Source organism: Micropterus salmoides, unplaced genomic scaffold (assembly GCF_014851395.1).
Source record: "Micropterus salmoides isolate LMB-PRFRI ecotype aquatic unplaced genomic scaffold, ASM1485139v1 Ms_hic_scaffold_6, whole genome shotgun sequence".
NCBI lineage: Eukaryota > Metazoa > Chordata > Actinopteri > Centrarchiformes > Centrarchidae > Micropterus > Micropterus salmoides.
The window spans coordinates 18974846-18995840 of NW_024044348.1; positions in this window are offsets into that span (position 1 = coordinate 18974846).

Consider the following 20995-nt stretch of genomic DNA (forward strand, 5'->3'; position numbering starts at 1 on the left):
TGTATCAACATATGCATACAGGCTGTCAATTCATTGATATTTAGAGATATTAAGTAGGGGAGACTGATGCACTGTGAACAGTTATTTTTGCATTAGTTTTGCAGGGCCCTGGTGATCTTTCTGGTTACTGCGTGGTCATAGCGTGGCAATGAGTTAGCAAGACGCGGGAACAAGTTTGCTGTGCTTCAATAGCTGATGAAATAGCGATAGGAAACACTTTGAAACACATATACAAATAGAAAGCACAAGCAACTCACCGATTTCACAACATAGTATTAAAAGGCTCAGTAAAAATAGAGAAAACGCAAGCACTTGGAAACACTGCAGGACAACAGAACAACAGGACTAAGTTACTGTACACAGGATACACAAAAAATGTATCAGCACACTAGTAATAAGTAAAAGGCAAAAGTTAATTATTTAGCCAATATCTGCAATAATATCAAAGTTATGTAATCAGTATGCTCATTTTCCTACACAATTAGTCTCCATGTTTCCATCCAAATTTAGCCCAAATTCTGGCCAGATTGCCTGAAAATTGGCAAGAAAATGCAAACAAATGTTATGCAAATATTGGGAGTAGGTTCAACAAGATGAGCAGTTTGTGGTGTGGATTTTCCAGAAGAGGATGGTGCATCGATATGATCTCAAACTAATGAAAACGATGTGGAAAACTTAATGGAAAATGGGATTTATGTTTGTTTCATGTATTAATTTCAGCCTCCTTACTGCTCTACACAGATTTCATGTTTTCGTCTGTCACCATTCTTCGTATCTCAGTGGAGCGGAAGCATCATGTACGTCATGTGTTATTCACTAAGTCTGTTCCACTTTGTCACACTTTGCTTTCATCGATAAACAACTATTCCGGCTCAGCCAAGAGGAAAATTTCTTGATCAGTTTCAAAACTATCCAATACCTTCATAAAATCCAGGGATCTTGCAGGTTAACTTTCCTCTTTAATTACATTATTTTCTGATTTCTTCACTTAAAAAAGGGCTTTTGCACTCTGATCTGGTTTATTGATGGTGTGATATTTTAAGTTTTGTCGCTGCTGAGTTTTTGAAAATGATAGAGACGTTTGTAAAAACCCGGAAACTGAACAGTACTGTCTCTTTCAAACATACCAGTGTACACAGTCATGTCACTCCTTGTCTGCAGAGTTGCATGGCTGTGTTGAGGCAGTAATGTTCTGGGTATATCATTAAAGTAAAAATCCACCACACAGAGTTATTTTCCTCTACCTGAAAAATGTGACAGGCCAAGTATCTCACAGCCTCTTTTTTCCCCCCATACTGAATAGATAGCACAGTCCCTAATTTGCTGCCAGAGATCTGTGGCGCAGTCGAGTGTTCCCCCTCCCTCACTCACTACTTCAGGCAGGACTTCTGAAGCTCTTACAGTAATAAGGCGACAAGTATGCCTTCACATGTTGAACTACATCAAGCCCACTAATCCTTGTAGATTGAAGCCGCCCACTGATTTAGATTGTCATCATGTGTTTCATAAACGTTCCACTCTGAGGTTTTATATTCAAAGAATCTGGAGAGGTGGAGGTGGAATAGATGGTGTAAATGGTTCTTTCATTACCGCTCATCCCTCTGTATGCAGAGTTTAAAGAGGGCAATGTAGGTGTGCTCACTCAATGGCTCAGCTCTGTTCCACCTGAGATGAAAGGCTATTTACATCCAGCGATGATGATGATGATGATGGCTGTGGGAGCCGGCATCGTTTCCAGGCGATGTCATTTGACATGCTTTAAGGAGCACACTGTTAGAGCTCTGCAGACATTGTGACCATCACGCCTAATTGACCAGAGGGGCTGTGCCTTAAGTGAAACAGAAGTATAACAACTGAAGAAATGAACCTCTTCCTCCGCATTACCGTGAGAGTAGAGACAAATCACAGGTCACCACTTGAATGTGTGAAGCTATATAATTGTCTAATTTGAGATACGCTGAGCCTGATCTTTAAATCTGTAAACTATTGGAAACTGGACCAAAAGAATGACAGTAAAGCCCGAAGGAACGTATCTTCTTTTTCTTGTCCTGCTCATTCTCATGCAGCGTTGATAAGTTGATCGCCGATAAGTGTTATTCATTTCAATGAGTAAGCCAATTAAAAATTGAGTTTTATCTAATTTGATAGTTAGACATAATTTGCAAGAGTTTGACTGAAAACTCTCAGTTAATAGTGTGGTTTAATTTAATTTTCCACTTTTTTTCTGGAGTATTGGATTAACAGGATTGAAACTTTGTCTTCCAATTGCACAACTCTATTGGGCTATTTAATTAGCCATTTTTGCTGCTCAGACGTGTGCATAAAGAAAATCCCATATCCCAGAAAATAAAAGAATAATTAACATAAATGTATGCTTAAAGGCAATTAAAGCAGTAACTGCTTTGGCACCATTTGTCTGTGAGGAAATGTAAATGGGCATACTGTTATGGACTTGAGGTCGTGCTGGTGAAAAACGGCTCCACGGCAAACTTGAAGTTAGAAAATGGAGCAACTGAAACAGGTTCCTCCATTTTTCATGAATAAGGTCACTTATCAGTGAATGTAATGTCACCAAGTTCTCTTCATCAATTCAATAACAGTGTGAAAGTGAAAAAAAATAGTTGGGTCATTTCTTTGTAATACACCCCTGGGCTTTTTATTATGACTTCATTTCCCGTTGTAATATTGGAACGTCTCTATAATTGTAAAAGTGTAATAGACTCTAATATAATTTCATTTTGAACCCTGAATGGTCTATGCCATCTCTGCTCAATTTGAGTAGAATAATGATTTTTAATGTCCACACATGGCTTCCTGTGACCTTATTCAATCTCTGGGCTGATCAGGAAATATATTGATTCAATTACAGTGCTGATGACAAGCGCACAGAGGAGAGGAGGGAAAAAAGGTCAGCATATATTTGAAAATGTAAATCTTAACAATGTCTTTTGGGTTTGCTGGGAAAAAAAGCCATTATCAAATGCCATTTGGCTCCAGTGGCATGTAGCCCTCTGCCTTTTTCTTGAACACCAATGGGAATAGTTAGAATATTTAGGATATCCATAGTGGATTTTTCCTTTGTCAGCATGTGACTTATATTCAGAGCATGTGCCTCTATTTTGCTATTTGCTATGATTGTGTGGAACATAATGGATCACATTATTTCTTTAGCATTACATGTCCACAGCCAGCCTTTTGGAGATTTCCTAATGACCTTGAGGTAATGACTTTCCAATGCTTTTGTATGTGCCACACAGTTCTTTTGCTGTATAAGCTGCTCTATAAGTAAATTAGCCTGTCCATACTCAGACATTGAACAAAGCTCTCAAATTTATTCCTTCTCAAATTACATGCACACCACACCGGGCTCGACTAATTATTTGTTTGGTCATTAAAAACTCATTAAATTTAAATTGTTAATTTGCATACCACTGTGTGTTGCATCATAAATTATTAATTGAAGATAAATAAATGAATTCAATTAGAAAAATAAGTAATGTAACATATGCACCAACAGAGATCTGGTGCTTGTCTCTCTTTTGACATTGAAGGTTTTGCTTCACTACAGCTCCTTTTCCAATTGTCTGAATAAAGAGCTTGCACATAGAAAGAGATCCTTGTAAAAAGGGAATGACTGTACGAAATTTGAATTCCAGAAAGCAGATTTGAAGTGGTGCTGGTGAGTGTTGATCACAGCTGCACGGCCAAGATGAACGTAACGGTAAATTCTTTCTACAGACAAAAAAAAAGTGGAAAATATGTTCTTCTCTTCTGTTTTACATTTCACTGATTAACTCCCCCCTCCCCTGCTGTCACTGTTTGGCTTTGATGAATTTGAATAAATTGACTTTTCTCTTGCTGACAAATATTTAAGCAATCCAGCCAAAGAAAGGCAATTTTCCTTCACCCAACTCATTACCTCACATCTGCATGTGTTTTGTGGTTGGATCATCTTGTCTCAGGGCTGGAATAATATTCCATCTCATTGCAAACAATTACTCTGCAACCCAACTCTTGTGCTTTTACTTTGTGTAGGTTTTTTTTAATGACTGTGGCTTGTGCTGTTCTTGTTGTTTCAGTTACTTTATACGCCCACTATTTTCCAGTTCCAGGGATTGGTAAGTGTTCACCCTTTTTCAAATCACTTCATTAATTAAATGGAATTGGGAAAGGTTTTGAGCTAATGGATTAGACTGGGGCTGGCTGGTTCAGGCCTTTTACCAGAGGTCACATTTCATTTGCTGCCTATGTCAAGCGACCAGCAGCAGGGCCTCAGAGGCAATCTAATCAATGTCTGCGTGCCGTAGCCCTTGAATGAATCCATTAAAGTTATGTGGATGCATCCTGCACAGAGAAAAAAAAGTCTCCTGGTACCTTTGATAGAAATTAGCCTTTCTCCAATTAGGAGAGAGGCTGGGCTCATTCTGGATTCCAGCCAAAGCAGAATTAATAGGCCATCAGAGCCTCTTGTGTGTTAAATCCCATTTGTTCGCCCATGGTTTATGGAAGCTCCTCCTCTGTTCCTCCAGGCCTGGCGCGAGACCCCTGAACACCCACCACAGAACTTCACTCATTAAATAAAGTTCTGGGAGGAGACGAAGCAGGGAGGGCTGGAGATCAGGGACAGGACTGAATTTTAGGCTCGTGTTTTGGAGATCATGTTTCTGAGGGGCCGGACTGAGCTAGGGTTGTGATTGCATTTGGGGTTTGGATGGGCTTAGTCTGTGGCCAGGAATGGAGCTAAGAGGACTTTAGCGGGACACTGGGGGGACGATAGTCATGCGGGCCTCTTCAGCACCAACTTTAACTCAGCAGTGTCCACTAATCCCCCAAATTGATTCTCAGTGTTTCTGTGTTTAAGTGAAGGGACTGCTTTGACCAAATCTCTTTGGAAAAGGATGTCTGAAATGCCTAAACCTATCAGAGGGAGAGGTTTCACCCCTGCAATTTTTCAAGCACTTTGCGGCGCACGATCATTATTTTCTGTATGCCTGAAAACACGCAGCGTCAGAGGAGATAATTACTGGACATATACTTTACTTAAAGAGTAACATCTTTTGGCATGCCTGACTCACAAAGTCAAGAAGTCAGCGCTTTGAGTTTGTTGCTTAGAATAAATTTTTTATTCGTCACTGTATGTCTACATAGTGGATTCTTTGTTTCAACTTCAGTTTGATTAGTTAATTAACAAGTGAAGGAAGTTTTCAGTGTATTACTTTCAAATCAGCGTCACAGACAGGGTAAGGTTAGCTGAAATATTATATACAAGCTTTCCAACAAACTCCTGCAGACTTGTGTTGATGCAGATCTTTTTCTGGAGCACTTGGTTTTGTGAGGGTTGAAAGAGCCTAATGTAAGTCGCTGTGGACAAAAGCATCTACCAAATGAATATAATGTAATGTAATTGACTGTTCGCTAACCCCGTCTCCCAAACAGAGATGGTCCAAAGGAAGATTAGCAACTGTAACTAGACACAGCAGGCCTGTCAATCTCTGTAACTCTCAGCCTCAGCATGTTATAGCTGCAGTTAAGTTCATTTACAGTATTTTCCTGCTACGAACGTGTTGAATTTGATATATCACCATAACCTTATTTTAAACTACCATTAGTAACTGTACTGATACTAAGGTAATCAAATTTATCTTAGGTAAAGGAAAAGTAAGTATTATATCAGTATAGTGTTTGCTTACAAGTGTTTCATGGAGCTACCATGACATACAGAAACTTGTGTGTCTGAATTGTAGCTTAAAAAGTATGTTAACTTACCTAACTGTTACACTGCAATTCTGCACAACCCTGCTGAGCTCTAGATGTAATCTTTTAAATAATTTGTAACTTAATGTCCAATTAATCAAAATATGGATATTTAAATATTAAAGCCATTTACAATGCAATACAAGAATAAATAAAATAATAATAAAATTATAAATAAATATAATATATATTTATATATTTATATAAATTACATAGGGTTCATCTGAAATAACATTTTATAGAAATATCACTGTTATCGAGTATTTGGTAAGCATTTTGATCTGGCATAGCTGCAATGAATAGCAATGACTAATTCAACATCTACAAGGTACAAGGTTGTTTATTATTCGTCATTATACAGCACAAGGCTGCAATACGAAACGAAATTTGTAGTTCCTTCATGCTACACACACAATTTAATCAAGTGTAGGCCTATATTAAAATATGGCAACATATTATAAAATAAAATAAAACAATATATACAGTTATTTATACATAAATACACGTATAAACCCGGAACATTCCACAGTGCATTTTTTGAATTTGCATCTGGGGCAAATGTAAACAGCAGCAACCAGATGATAATATGAAAGTTTCATCTTCACAATAAACAGTCTGACATTTGGCAGTCCATCTTGACTGTGTTTGAGCACCAAGCATCAAGCACCAAGTTCACTTCCTCTCATCTTGCCAGAGTCTTGAGCTGACAGCTCAGAACATGGACCACCTGCCAAGTGCTTGATCCGGGATGTTGATGGTGCAGGTCTCTGCAACAATGTGAGCACAACAGTCTCTGATATATACAATATAATATATAATATACTAATATAGTCTACTGTATATATCTATGATAATAAATGAACATTAGACCACAGTACTTCCAGTCCAAGGAGTACATCATTAACTAACTTCTTTAGGGTTAGGGTTTTTACAGGTTATATTTTTAAAAAGCCCCGTTTACAACTAGCACCAGTAGCAGTTGTTTTAAAGTTCAACAAACAATTATACAAGGTAAGCAGACATACAGGGTTATGATAGAACAAAATAACTGATTTTAGATTTTTCCTTATGATATTCATTATACTAGGGCTAACCATCTCTACCATGTAATAAAAGAACAATACTGTTTCTTAATTTAACCTAACCTACATCTTCTACGTGGATCATCAAATGGTAAAGACATGCAGCTTTAGCCTCTTTTAGCACAATATCATACACTGTATGTAGCTTTTAACATCATATTTGAGACCCGTTTGAAAGCTTTCTCATTTTAAAAACAAATCAGCTGGAAACAGACAGAGACAGCGTTTTAAACCAACTATTGGAGCTAATGTTAGTTTTATAAAATAGTTAGCAGCAGATACAGTGGTCTAATTGTTATTTGCACCTCATTTTGTTTACTACTGTCTGAAATCACAGATGCATTGTTTAAAAATGAGAATTTTTAGTGGTAAGTAACTATTATCATTGTAAAGTGCATTTTACTAGAGCCCTGCGCAGGACTGTTTTTCTGTGGGACCCGTGGGATCCCAATCCCAATGCAGCCCTCCAATTTGTACCACTCCAGAAAGCTTGGCAGGCATAGCAACAGTAACTATGGGAGGCGGGGCTTTGCGAACAGTCGATTGGCCTTTTTAGCAGAAGAAATTTTGACATGGCACAGTAGAAAGTGCAGGTGAAACAATAAAATTAACGATGGCTTTATTCCATTTAGCTGCTTCAGTTTCAGAGCGCACTGTTGTCGCACTGTCATGGCTTACTGGGACATTTGAAAAGAACACAACTATTGTTACTGTTATTAGTAACACCTGTGCTTTTCCTACTATCACAAGTCAAAATGTCTGCTGTGAAAAAGGCCTGTTGAGCAATCAGGGTTAGGACTTGTAATGTAAAGCTACAGACGGCAGAGGCAGTTATCTGCTAGTAAAAAGCAGCTAATTACACTCAGTGTAACATTTCATTTAATTATAACAACTTCATGGAAAGTCATACAATTTAAAACAAAAATCTTTAAAGAGTTACAACCTTGGAGACTGAATTTACTGAGTTTAGAGTCAGAAACAAAACAGCAAAGACAAACTTTTCTTTGGAGAGCTGCCTCATTTGAGCCAGCGTATGCAGCGAAAACACTGACTCACCTTGACAAAAGCAGTGATAACCTCCAAATGAACTGGCCCCACCCAAATAACACAGAGATGTGCAGCTCAGGGGGGAGGCCTCAAACTGCTGCCGCACACAGAAGTTTGCATACTGAACCCACTGGAGGGCCATTACAGCTCAACCGTTCTTTTCACTGCACTGATAAACAACAACTCCCAGAGTCCCCGAGTCCTCCATTGTCCGAATTTACATGAGGTTTGGGGGCTTCAAAGCATGCGAGTGATAGAGGTCAGAGCAAGTGTGTATTCACAAACACACACAGCACGAGGAGAATGATAAGTATAACTTTCCCTAAAATACCACTCTGTAGAAAATTCAAAAACAAACTTTGAAATGCACAAATACACCTGAATGTACCCACACTGCATTCATGCCTCCTAAAACATGCACGTTGCATGCTCATAAACGCATTCACTTACATACGTACGTGGTTATTTTCATGCTGTTATAGACACACTATATGTAAATGAGATCTAAAATGGCTCTCATGCTTGCCCTCTTCCTCCGGTGCCAGAGTCACGCATCATTGTCAGCAGCCAGCAAAACAAGATGAAATAAAATTCTAAGCCGTCCTGGCAGTCAAGGACACCATTCCCTCACCGTAATAGCCTGTATCGCCTAGCCACTCCATGTGTAGCTTTTCTTCATTGCTCTGGGCTTTTATTCCTGGCAATAAGCTCTTTATCACTCCGCAACACAATTCATTTAAAACCACCGTCAAGAAGCAATCAAACCTTAAGTAAGAGGATTCAAAGTCAGTGTGTTATTGTTAAGCAAAGTAGCATTACTTTATTTCCATAATGCACCCGGACAGAGACACAAAATAGGTAATAATAAAGAACAGTATGCAAGAAATAAACAGTTAATATTTTTTCTCCTTTTTGCATCCATAAATTTAAATGCAATACTTTCTCCACCTGTGTTGTTTCCTCCTCTCTCCTGCATTTGTCTCTATTCTGCCTCCAGAATGACATTATGTTTGGGTTAGTTGTCTTTCTGCCGCAGACACCTATGATTTAGCAATTCTTGACATATCCATTACATCTCACAGATTGGCTGTTCTCCTTTCCCTGTGTCTTGGAAACCTATAGAAGTGACATGTACCCCCCCACCCCCCTTCAGATGTCCTCATTTCACAGGTTTAGAAAGAAGTGGATTCTAATTTCAGGAGTGTTCCCTTACTATTAACTATAGCTACAGGAGAGACATCAATCTTGACAAGGTCTTTTTGAACCACGTCTAAAAATGCAATACTATTGTGTATTTTTCACCTGCTCTCCACAGCCTGACCATATATGGGCAGTTCAATTGCTAGTTTTATGATTTACTATCTGTATTATTTTTGTCTCTCTGACATTGTTTGGGAAATGGTTCACGTGTCATCATTGTGTATCTTTGAAATGTTGATTGTGTAGATAGAATAACCTGTCTCTTATCTTCAACAGCAGAGACACAATCAATTTTATAACAATAACAGACAGAATCAATGTCATCATCACCACAATCATCTTCGTCTTCCCAGCAATGTTTACTGTGAAACCGGCTTCAGCTTCCAGACGCACCTCAGTCCTCTTACAGTGAAGTTTACCTGTGGATTGACCTTAATCCTCTTGTATTTGCAGTTCTATTGAATCTTGATTTTTACATTCTTGACCGTCGACATGAATTGATCAAGTGAAAGAGGAAGTTCATCATGTAGCAACTGTATCAACCTATGAATGGATTTCGTAAAACCACATGGCCAAAAGGTCATTGTACGCCCCCATAGCAATCAGTCTGGTATCCATATTAATTACACTATGATTTCTAATACAAAGAAAACGTGTTGGTGTGTTCGGATATTCATGGGTGTTTTTAGACTTCAATTTTACATTTTACACATACAGAACAACATTAGATTTAACTCAGAGATATTTTGCATAGCATTACCCATCTTTATTTTTTCCTAAAATATCTCTTTAGGCATCTTTATCCTCAAGCTGGAAACCATCTCTTTAGCACTATATTTGTTTTATTAAATTAGATGTAATGAGGTCTCACTTCACAAACACATTTAACACAGAAAGGTATTAAGTTTCAAGTCATTATCAAATATTCCAGTAAGTAGTGGTGTTTGTTAAACATGGTTATAAGTATGATGGTTTAATTCCATGTCCACTCTCCCCTCCCTCCGGTTCTTTCTGTTTAATACACCAACTTCATCACCAGGGAGATTAAGGCTAATGCCTAAAGGAGCACAGCCCAAAATTGAAAAGAATTAACTGTAATTAGCATGCTAACAAATGGCTAATATGATGGCAATTGTTATATTTTTGTTATATAATCTGTAATCTTACTCTGGAGAACCTCATTTTAAATTACAAAATGGGCTATAGAGTTATTTTAACATCAATCATTTTAATTTGTTAAAATCCATATATCAAATAATTGCAGGGTTAAGAAAACAACATTTTTCTATCGCAACCCTGCTTTGTTCTCACGGAGGTCTTTACCTTTTCTGCTACATCCTAGCAAATGTGACACAACACTACTAAAGACAGGTAAGCCTACATCAAGCGCAGCATCGTTACACCAACACCACAGCCACAGCAGGCAGCACAGCACATAAAAGACCCTGTTAACTGTTCCTTCGGCCTGTAAACTCAGCTAATTAACAGTAGCTTCATGCTTTGTGTACATTGCCAGCTCTGCGTGTTTCTTCAAGGCCACAGAATATAAGCCCTGCAACAATCTGCAAGCCAATTGTCACACAAAAAAGTGAGACAGGCGGTAGTGAGCAGGGATTTATTGGCTCTGATTGTTATTGGATAGAGTAGTTTACCCCCCATCCTTTCTCACCTTCTGCTGGCTGTTGCTGCTGCCATCACTAGTGTCTTTCCACACCAACAGTAATGAAAATAATAATAATGATAAGAATAGCATCACTTCAATCTCACTTTCAGTGATTACATTGTTCCACCCGTTTCCGTTTCTGCTTAAATTATATTTAACTTCATCTGCTGTGGTCCGCAAACAGGATTACTGGTACTTATCTGAAATGAAAGTGCATTTTTAACGCAGTTTAATAACGAGAGTGGAAAATCCAGTCCGTAGCAATAAAGCTGAAACTAATTCATTTCAATGGCTGTCGGCGCAGAGTGTTTCAATCCTTCCTCACATGCCCATTCCCACTGTTAAAAACTGTAAAAGAAAGGAGGCAGAAGGCCATTTATGTAATCTGCTGCAGCCTGACACAAGTGCAGTGATCACAGAAACACTGAAGAATCTTCATCCAGCCTTTAAGAGCCCTCTTCAGAGAGCCACTAAGAGGCCAACTTAAAAGAAACCCGAGATCACCAAACTCTGCAACTTTTCTTAAAAGTCTTGAGCAGAGTGGAGGGTGAAGGGGTGGACTGGTAAGATGGAGGAGAGAGAAACTGCCGCATGTCTCTGTGCATCTAAAGTGGTCAGCAGTTTGAACCTGTCCGTGCCTCCTGTTCCATTATGGAATAGTAACACAGGGGCCTGTTTGTTCGCCAAACACAATTAACAAGGTTTCTGCTGCACATCAATACTGCTATTTGCATAGGGTATTGATCTGAAGTCCTTATAATCACAAAATGTTAATTGCACCAATTAATTCTCAATCTGTTTGTGCCCTTGTCTGGCCGCCTTGAGCCCTGAAGGTCAGTGTGAAAATGAACTGCTCTTTGATTCTCCTCCAGGAAAAGATTTTTTCTCAAGACAACACAGTTTGCTACTCCAAAATCAAAAGGCCCAACCATCCTTTATCATTATTATCATTCCCTGTGAGTAGCAGCTAATGGGGTTGAAATCTTGTGATCTGATTTGTCCTTTTAAACAAGGTTTTTCTTGTCTCGTTCATTAGCCAGGGCTGCCTCCTCTTCTCTGCAGAGCCACAGCTATTTACACCTCAAAGACACAGTATCCCCTTTTATATTGACTAATAAGTCATTTTCTGAGGCAATGCATTGTCCATTTGATTCATAGCCCATACACGGCGCTTCCCTCTGTCTCTGGTCCTGCTGCTACACCATGTTATTACATGCTGAAACATGACCTCCTGGTTTATTGTCTGTTTGAGATGATCAGAATAATAAGTCAGAGCTGTCCACTCTGCTCCTTCTCTGACTGTGATATGTAGGTACGTAGGCCTCCTTCCTTTGTTGTGTGCTGTACACATTTTTTTTAACCAATCATGACACCATTTATATCACTGTACTCATATATAGGATTATACGTACATTTTATATTTAGTATGGATCAGAAATATAAATCATTATAAATAGAGTATATTGCCTCTATAAGTGGTGAGAATTATTTTTTTTGCTGGCTGTACCAGTATTGATCGGAGTCTGGGTTAATTGCTTTTTACTCTATCTTGATACAGTCAACAACATGAATACAATTAAAGGTTTCACTCACCGATATCTGTACATAACAGTGCAGAAGGACCTCTCTTCCAGTCCCCGTCATCCATGCCTGAACACAGCCAAATGACAAATGAGCCACCCTGTGTGAAAGATGAATTTCAATCCACTACACCTGTGCCACCCCACCAAATGAAAGGACTGATTGCCTCCAATTGCATATTTAAAATGCTTAATTCCTCCATTAAGAAACCTATTTACATGAATTAGGGACAATTAGCATTTTCAGACCCACTTCAACTTTGTTCACCCCCATCCATTAACATTTGAAAGTGTCGGCTGCCAGACACAAGAAAGCCCTTCCATCTGATTTGTGCTGACCCCCCTATGACGGCTGCCTGGATGGACTTTTTTATCTGTGCCACCTCACTAAAGGAGGGGGTTAGCCTGGGGTCTATAGTAAGTCAGCTCATTATAGTTTATCAACAAAAGCCAGCAAATGAAAGACAACAGAGTGAAGGGCAAAGGGATGTCTAATTCAGAAAAGCTAAGGTGCAGGTCTTCAACCTTACACACCTTTTATCTGAGGGAAATTACATTAATTTCATGCAGCAGAGCTTATGCGTTGGCCCTCTAACAGCGTGTTGCACGCTGAACAGTGGAGGCAGAAGGAAAAATCAGGAGCCTCTAAACTATCAGTAGTTAAGTGGAATAATTGATAAACTAAAAGAGAGGATGAGTATCAGGGTATGCACATGTTAGGTTTCTGAAGTTATTACACCTTGTAGCTCAATCCAATCCACGCAAGGGTAAATTAGGCCTCGGTTGAAGCATGCTTGTGCACAGCCTTGAGTATTTTTATTGGTCAGCAATTACAGCGTCTGATTCAAAGTGCTTACACGTCCTTTATATGAGCTTTTTTGATGGAGAAAAAGCTGTCATCTCCTAATGAAGATGACAGAGGCTGTCTCACTCTCTGGGGTATTTATTAGAGAAAGGAGCCTCACATCATGCGAGTCATATGTAATGCTTTTTATTGCTGTAGTCACTGGCGAGCGAGGGAGAGAGAGAGAGCTTGTTTTGATGATTATGTTCACTCTTGAAAATATATTAATATCTCTTTGAGTTGCATAAATCCTCATGTGTTTTTGTGTGTGTGTGTGTGTGTGTGTGTGTGTGTGTGTGAGAGAGAGAGAGACAGAGAGAGAGAGATAGTCGCAGCCTGAATCTGTGTGTGCCCATCTATAATTGTGCACATTTCCATGTCTACATGTACATAGAATGTTTTTTTGTGCATCTCAAACATAATGAAATTGAAAATTTAAATTAAACGAAATGTTTGACTTGAATGATGAAATAGATCATATGTCCCTTACAAGTTATTAAATATACACAAAAAAATGAAGACGCAAACCTGGCTAATACCTGCATCTTTAAGACCCAAACTTTACTGGTACTGCCGAATTTGAGACCTGAAACCAACCTAAGATCTGAAGCTCTACAGTAGTTTTGCTTTATTTCATCCATTCCTGACTATTAACTCGCCAGGCTAATGCATCACATTGGCTACACTTGTTCCCTCTTCCCACTGAGCATTTGCATATTGAATTGCATCACATGGCACAGATGTATGCAGACGGTTGGCACAGTCAGAGGCAATAAGAGAGAAGTTTCTTAATAAATAAATTACATTTGAAAAATAACCGAACCCATCCTAAGCCTGGAGCTTTGTCAGGCATTGTTGAGTTTGGGTCGGGCAGCAGAGCTCTGTGTGCTATATACAGAAAGCTTCTATTACCCGACACACAGTTTTGGACATGAAAGGGTTAGCTGACAGGGAACAATGTGATGTAAAAGGGTCACCCATATAAGAGAAAAAAACATTTTCCCACATACACCAAATGGTATGAAGGCCCTGATTCTTTAATTTTCAATATCATGTGGTAAATTACTTTTTATTACTTTTCAGTTTGGCTTTGGCTTTACTTATTTTACTTACCTACTACATATCTTACTTTTATTGTTATTCTATTAGCCACTGGTGTTACCATTTACACACTTATATACACATTTTATTTTATTAATCTATTGTTTTTATTCTAATGTTAAAATAATTTTTAGCAATCTCTGGCATAAGAATTTCCTTAAGGATAAAGTTCTGTCTTATCTCATCTGATCTACTAACAACATCTTAAATTCAGACAGACTTTACATTACAAGTGAATATAAAGAGATAATCTGGAACTGAGGTAGGCTAAAAATGCCAACCATTAACCTCATACTACAGTATATGTTACAACAGTAGTAACACGTGTTGGAAAAGATTATAGAATAAATTATAGCTGGCAGCCCAGAGCCAGCGGCTAATGGTTGTTGCTTTTTGTCTTGACATTAGCCATAACCATCCCCTATTCCTTTATATTGATGGAGGTTGAAGGTAGCAACTAGCCGACCCTTTGGATTTCCACTGACTGTCCAGCCTTGCCACAACTATGTCAGTGAATGAATTCTGTCTTCTACCGCGTCCTGCAAGCAACATGTCTTCCCAAGACAGAGTGAGCTACTCACAGAAAACCTGAATGATGGACTTCTACATCAGGTCTGGTCACAGATCAGATTACATTACTTTTATGTTATGTTATGTATTACGTTATGTTATGTTGTTATGTTGTATTGTTATGTTAAACTGCATTGGGGCACTGCAACACTAAGTAGGAATGCAATTCTTCAGAGGTATCCTGTAGAGTTTTCATTGAAACCATATACTGTTTAGTCTTCATTCAATGTAACATACAAGAACACATTTTATGTGTGTCTGACCTAATGGTTTTTCAACATGCTAAATTAATTTCCTATCACATTTGCAAAGGCCTTTGTTTTGAATGTTGTTGTTTTATACATTGTTATTCAGCCATATTTTAGAGCACTTTGCTAGCTGTATGGTGTCAATATGAATTTCCACCCTTTGTGGTCAGCGGAAATGTGCATCACATCACCTTGTTCATGTCGTGTATGTGGGGCACAAGACGCAGTTAATACAGTGCAACAACAGTACCTAGCTCTACAGTACAGCGCCACTAGTTGTCAAAATGAACATGTGCAAAGGAAATCCTTGGATTTATCAAAACAGTAGGCAAATTGTATATGAGTAACAGCAGAAGCAGAAGTTACTGAGATGCTATAAATACAGTGTGAGATTTGTGTACATGAAAAAAAAACGGGGGAAATTATCACCATTCACACTAGCACATCTATAGGAGGTCATACGCATGAGCGTTATTAGGCATGTGTGTAGATACCTGTCCACCTCCCAGATATATTCTCTTGATTTGCTGCTCTACAGTATGTCAACTCACATTTTCCAATCCCTGGCTTCCCCTTAGCTCCACTTGCCTGTGTCGGCTCAACAATAATTCCTCCATGACTCATTTAATATGACATACAGAGCAAATGTGAAACACAGATTTCTCTGTCTGAATAGGCAAATGTATTCTCTGTTTGTTTTTTGCATATCCACACTTGATTGTGCCACCAATCGTAAAGTCCTTGTACCTGACAGGACATGTTAATGTTTCTGAACCAAGATGCCAATGCCGGGTCATCACCCACTGTTAAATTTAACGCGATACACATTTTCTAGGAATATCCGACTTTTCCTCGTCACCACTTCTTCATCTGTACTTCTTTCTGCAGTCCTTGCCACCTTCTAGGTAGTTATTTATTCGCAGTAAAAAAAATGTACTCTTAGCCCTTCTAAACTACTCTTTGAGTCCAAGCGTGTTGTTCTGCTCAGTGTAGGGTTACTTGTGCCAACATCAATGTGCTGTCTGAATGACACAGAAAATGAGTTCCATTTTGTTTTCTATTGTGCAGTTTTACTGGGAACTGCACAATACCTTGTTTAGTGAGATAAAAACAATTAGTGATATTGTGAATATAGATGATGCATAACGTCTGAGTTGGCTGTCGCATATGGAACATTTAAATTAGCCAGTTACTTGGAGAAAGCCTGGGAGATATGGAAAAAGGTCCTTTATCAGGGTAAACTGTATGCTTGCAGTTACTTTCGATATACAGTTCATTTGGAATTTTCCACATAAATATTTTATTTTAAAGCATGCAAAGGTGCTTATAATGTTTTTATATTTGTTTTGCTATATAGTCTTACCTGAAGATGCAAGTTTTGTAAAATAGCAGTGTCTTATAATCCTATATGTTATGGGCCATGTGTTTGACATGACAGAAATATAAACTAACTACATAACTTATTAGTGAAAATAATTTGACAAATGTACTTAACCCTACTTTGTCTCGTTACTTTTGCTAGTATCATGAAGCTGATGTCAATGTTGCTCCTTTGAAACACCCTCCAATCTCCAATCTCCTTCTAACACATTTCAGAACAACACTGGTAACTTCCATAGTTTCCAACAATACATGGCAATGTAATGAGTACTTTGTATATTTATTAGGATTGTTGTGCAGTTATATTATTAAATAAGCTGCCTGAGATAAAGTGCCTCACCATATATAACTAAAGGGACACCATTATGAATGCACAGGCTTATGCTGAGATAAAACACGCTGTAATAAACACAATGCAGCCTGTTTGAATGCACTTACTGACTATATTGCAAGGACAAGTCCTACGTACTATCATAATTGTGCTATTGATTATACATAACTCACTTTGTCTGATTATGATTACAATTTAATATTGACTTTCCGCGTGCGATGAATTCACTCTCCTGGTGTCAGTCTTGTTGACTTGTATGATCTATGATTCATCAATACCATTGATTCTCCCAAAGTTCATCCATCCATATGTGACTGGCACATCAGTATTTTACATAAAAAAGATTGAGGGGAGGTAATCTGCATGTCAGCAAAATGTCACTATAATTGAGCTTGGCTGATGTTATTGTCCCTTAACGAAGTTCTGACTGTTTTATAAACAGGGCTGGGACAAGACGCATCAGTCACAAGGGAGACTGTTAACATTACCAAGGACAAGAGCATCTTGCATTAAACAGGAGGGGCAGATGTGGCAGATTAAACAGTGGTGGATGATCCTCAATCTATCTATTTATCTATTTATCTATCTATCTATCTATCTATCTATCTATCTATCTATCTATCTATCTATCTATCTATTTGTTCCTGTGTTGGCTCAGACACACCGCAGTGAAGACAGAACATGCAGTACTACAATAGCACACAAGAATGACAGCACACAAAGCCCTGTCACTGATTACAGGCACACTGACGCACACTGTTTGTGTGTGTGTGTGTGTGTGTGTGTGTGTGTGTGTGTGTGTGTGTACACGTGCCCCGTGTGTGCCTTACGTGGGTGCAAGGCTATTCAGTCCACGCACACCTGTGTATCTCTGGCAATTGCTCTGCTGGTGGACACCGCAGTGACAGTGGGCTGCCCTCGGAGGTCTCTGGATATCCAGTGTAAATCCAGCCCAGTGGAGCTGTGAAAAAGCTAATAATATGTTATTGCAGTCTAGGTCCCCCTGTAGCCTCTCCATCAGAGCACCACTGTCACCTTACACATGGACCACGGTGTGATAATGGACAATAATGCGGAGTAGCTGAGAGTGAGAAGTCCAATCTGCCTCCTGAGTGGTAAAAGGCTGGTGCAAAGCACACCCCATATGCTGTGTGAGGGCTCCTGACTCCAAGGCTGTGTCTCATCCCATCATGAACCTCTGGGCATCCATTCCAATAGGTAGGCAATCTGATTGATTATTATCTTATTTCATAAATCATGAAGGTTCAGTCTTGACAAAAGAGGGCCAGCATGAGTTTTCTCAGTGCAAAACTCAGTAATTACATTTTTTTCCACCAAGAAGTGAGGCTAATTTGTGAATACTACTCTACAGCTTTGTTTTTCACAGTTGTTTAGGCATCAAAATACTTAAACCAGCTACACAGAAGACCATTGCCTAATTGTTTCATCATGATGTGTTTATTCATATTTAATGTAGAAGCATTTTCTCCTGCAAAAACATAATCATTAGTGGGAGCTTCACAAATATATAAATACACAGATTTGTTGTGAGAGTGTTTAAATTTCTCAAAGAGAATCTAAAATCATGTTATCAGTGGTGACTTCAGGCATGTTTGCAGTTAGTGAAGCGCTACCGCACATACAGTAGAGCGATGAGCTATTGTTGTGCTTTTTTTTGTTTAGAACAAAGTTTTATAAAAATAACCTTCAGAACATAAGTAACAACTCCGTTTTCAAACCTAAACATATTAAATATGCTGCCTTTGATCAAGCAAATGTTTCTGGATTTGCTTACAGTGAAATGTTTCCCTGCAGAGAAAATGTTCAAAACCTAAGAAAACAAAACATAAGCAGCAGCAGAACAACACATTAAAACAAAGTGGTATAACTTTCAGCTGGACTGAGGCCTCTAGTGGCAGCTGATGGCAACACCTGCCTACTAAAAGTTAACATGTTAGACTACACTTCAACATCATGGGGAGAGTTTAGGGATAATTGATCATCAACTTCACAATGTGATATACATTGTACATACAGTATATGTAGGCATAGCATCTTGGTGGGTGCAAAATACAGTTTAAGGTGCAATCTTGCTGTACATACTTGTAATTGAATTTCTATAATTCACATTGTGAATAAAATAACTGAATAGTTTCCAGCTGTCACACAAGAATCCTTCATTAGTTAGAGTAAATACAAGACAACTGCATAGAGAGTCTTCTATCTGTAATTATTTTGATGTTGCGAGGTCACAGGGGGCATTTTATTTTCTGTCTGATGATTGAATTCCTGCCTCTCTCCTGTGCTGAGTTGTATTTGGTGCGTGACCACAGGCTTTGTGGTTTTCCAAACCTCATGGGACCAATTCCCATTATTTACTTGACTGTGACCCCGTATCATGACCCCTCAAGTCTCTCATTCTCCAGAAGCCTACTTTCAAATTGCCCATCTAATGGTAACCTGCATTTTTACTGAACTGTAATGAATGTTCCAATTACACTGAAGGTGATAGAGGCGATTTTCCTATGACAGAAGGGGTGATTGGATCTCCCACACCCCATTTCACTATTTCTCTGCTCTTCAGGCATTCCCACAGACCTGTGGTCACCAGTAGCTGCTGGGAGTCTCCACTTGGGGTAATGCACCCTCTCAGTGCACTGCCAAGCCGTGCACCAATGAGGTGACTACAAAATTAAGTGCTTGAAATAAATTAATTCATTCTGGCAGAAATGTGTCAAATGACCTTTCCGCTGCTCATTACACATGGTGCACATTACACCAGAGAAATGCTCCTGTTGTCTGAGCTCCTTTGTTTCCCCCCTCCTCTCTGCCTTGTCAAAGGGGAATGGTAATTAATTGAAATCATTTCCATGTGTAAGGTTGTGTAGATCCCTCCTCAAGGTGTGTCAATGGGTCGATAGATATTTGGAGTGTATAGCGGAGTCAGGTGATAAGAACTTCAGTCATACTGTGCTAAATGACTGCCAAAGCTCCATAAAACCAATTCAAGGGCAGAGGAGTTTGAGAGCAGGAAGTAACAGAGAGAGGGGAGGAGGGGCATTGTCCCCAGCGGACAGTATTCTGAGAGCGGTGAAGGTGGCCACTATCCACAGAAACTGAAATGTTTTGGATCACTCAAGGCTGGGCACATTTTTCATTTTCCACCCTTTTTCCCCCCATCTGATTAAAAGGTTGTTTGTGAGACCTGAACAGTCTCCTGCTCGACTGAATGAGGGGCATTTCACCCAGCTCTGTGCACAAGAGAGGCGAGCTTATCCTAATGCAGAGGCTGTCTGTCTGCTTGCCAAAGAGAGATGTGGCTTTAAGAGGCCCATACATGGTGTTGATTAGTTTTACTGAGCGGGTATGCAGAGACCAATAAATTAAATATGAATAAATTAAAAATGTACTCTAGCAGAAAATTGCTTGGAAAACAACCACCTCCCATTAAAATACGTATAGTAATGCCTTTTATATGAAGTAACTCAGGATTAGATATCACTGTAAATTAACACGCCATCGAACCGTAGTCAAGAACTTTTCACTTTAACAAGGAGTTATAAAAGAGGTATTTACTCCAGTGTGTTCAGTAATTAATTTGATATTCAAATGAGCTTACAGTGTGTATTATAATTGCAAATATCCCAAATAAGAGTAGTTTTAAAAAGGGGTACTGTCAACAAAGATTGATGAGGCTTGCTTTGAAATTGCCATCTGTTGCAAATGTTTACATGAGGTGGGGTATAAAATCAGCATCATGGTTTCCTCCTGCCATTTTAGCCATATGTGCGCGTGTGTGCGTGTGTGTGTGGGGGGGGGGGCACATCTCCACACACAACGCAAACATTGAAGGGGATCAGGAACATCAGCATGTGTGATGAGCTCCCACAGATAACGTCTCCACAACATTTCCATGACATTGTTGCTGTGTTACCTCATTACCACAATGTCACAGCAGCAGTGTGAGGATGTTATGTTTGGGGTGAGGGTAGAGGGGTGGGGTGGGAGGTTCAGCTGCAGGTATCAGGCCTCTGCAGATGAGCTGATTAATTAAAGGAAGCTCTATTAAGGTTATTGAGATGCACCCCCCTCCTCTCTTGTAGCAGCCTCCTCCACGCTCCTCAGTGGATAAAGGTGGATGGAGCCGGGGGGGAGCATCCTTGCCTCCTTTGACATTAGCCCGTGTGCACCCACT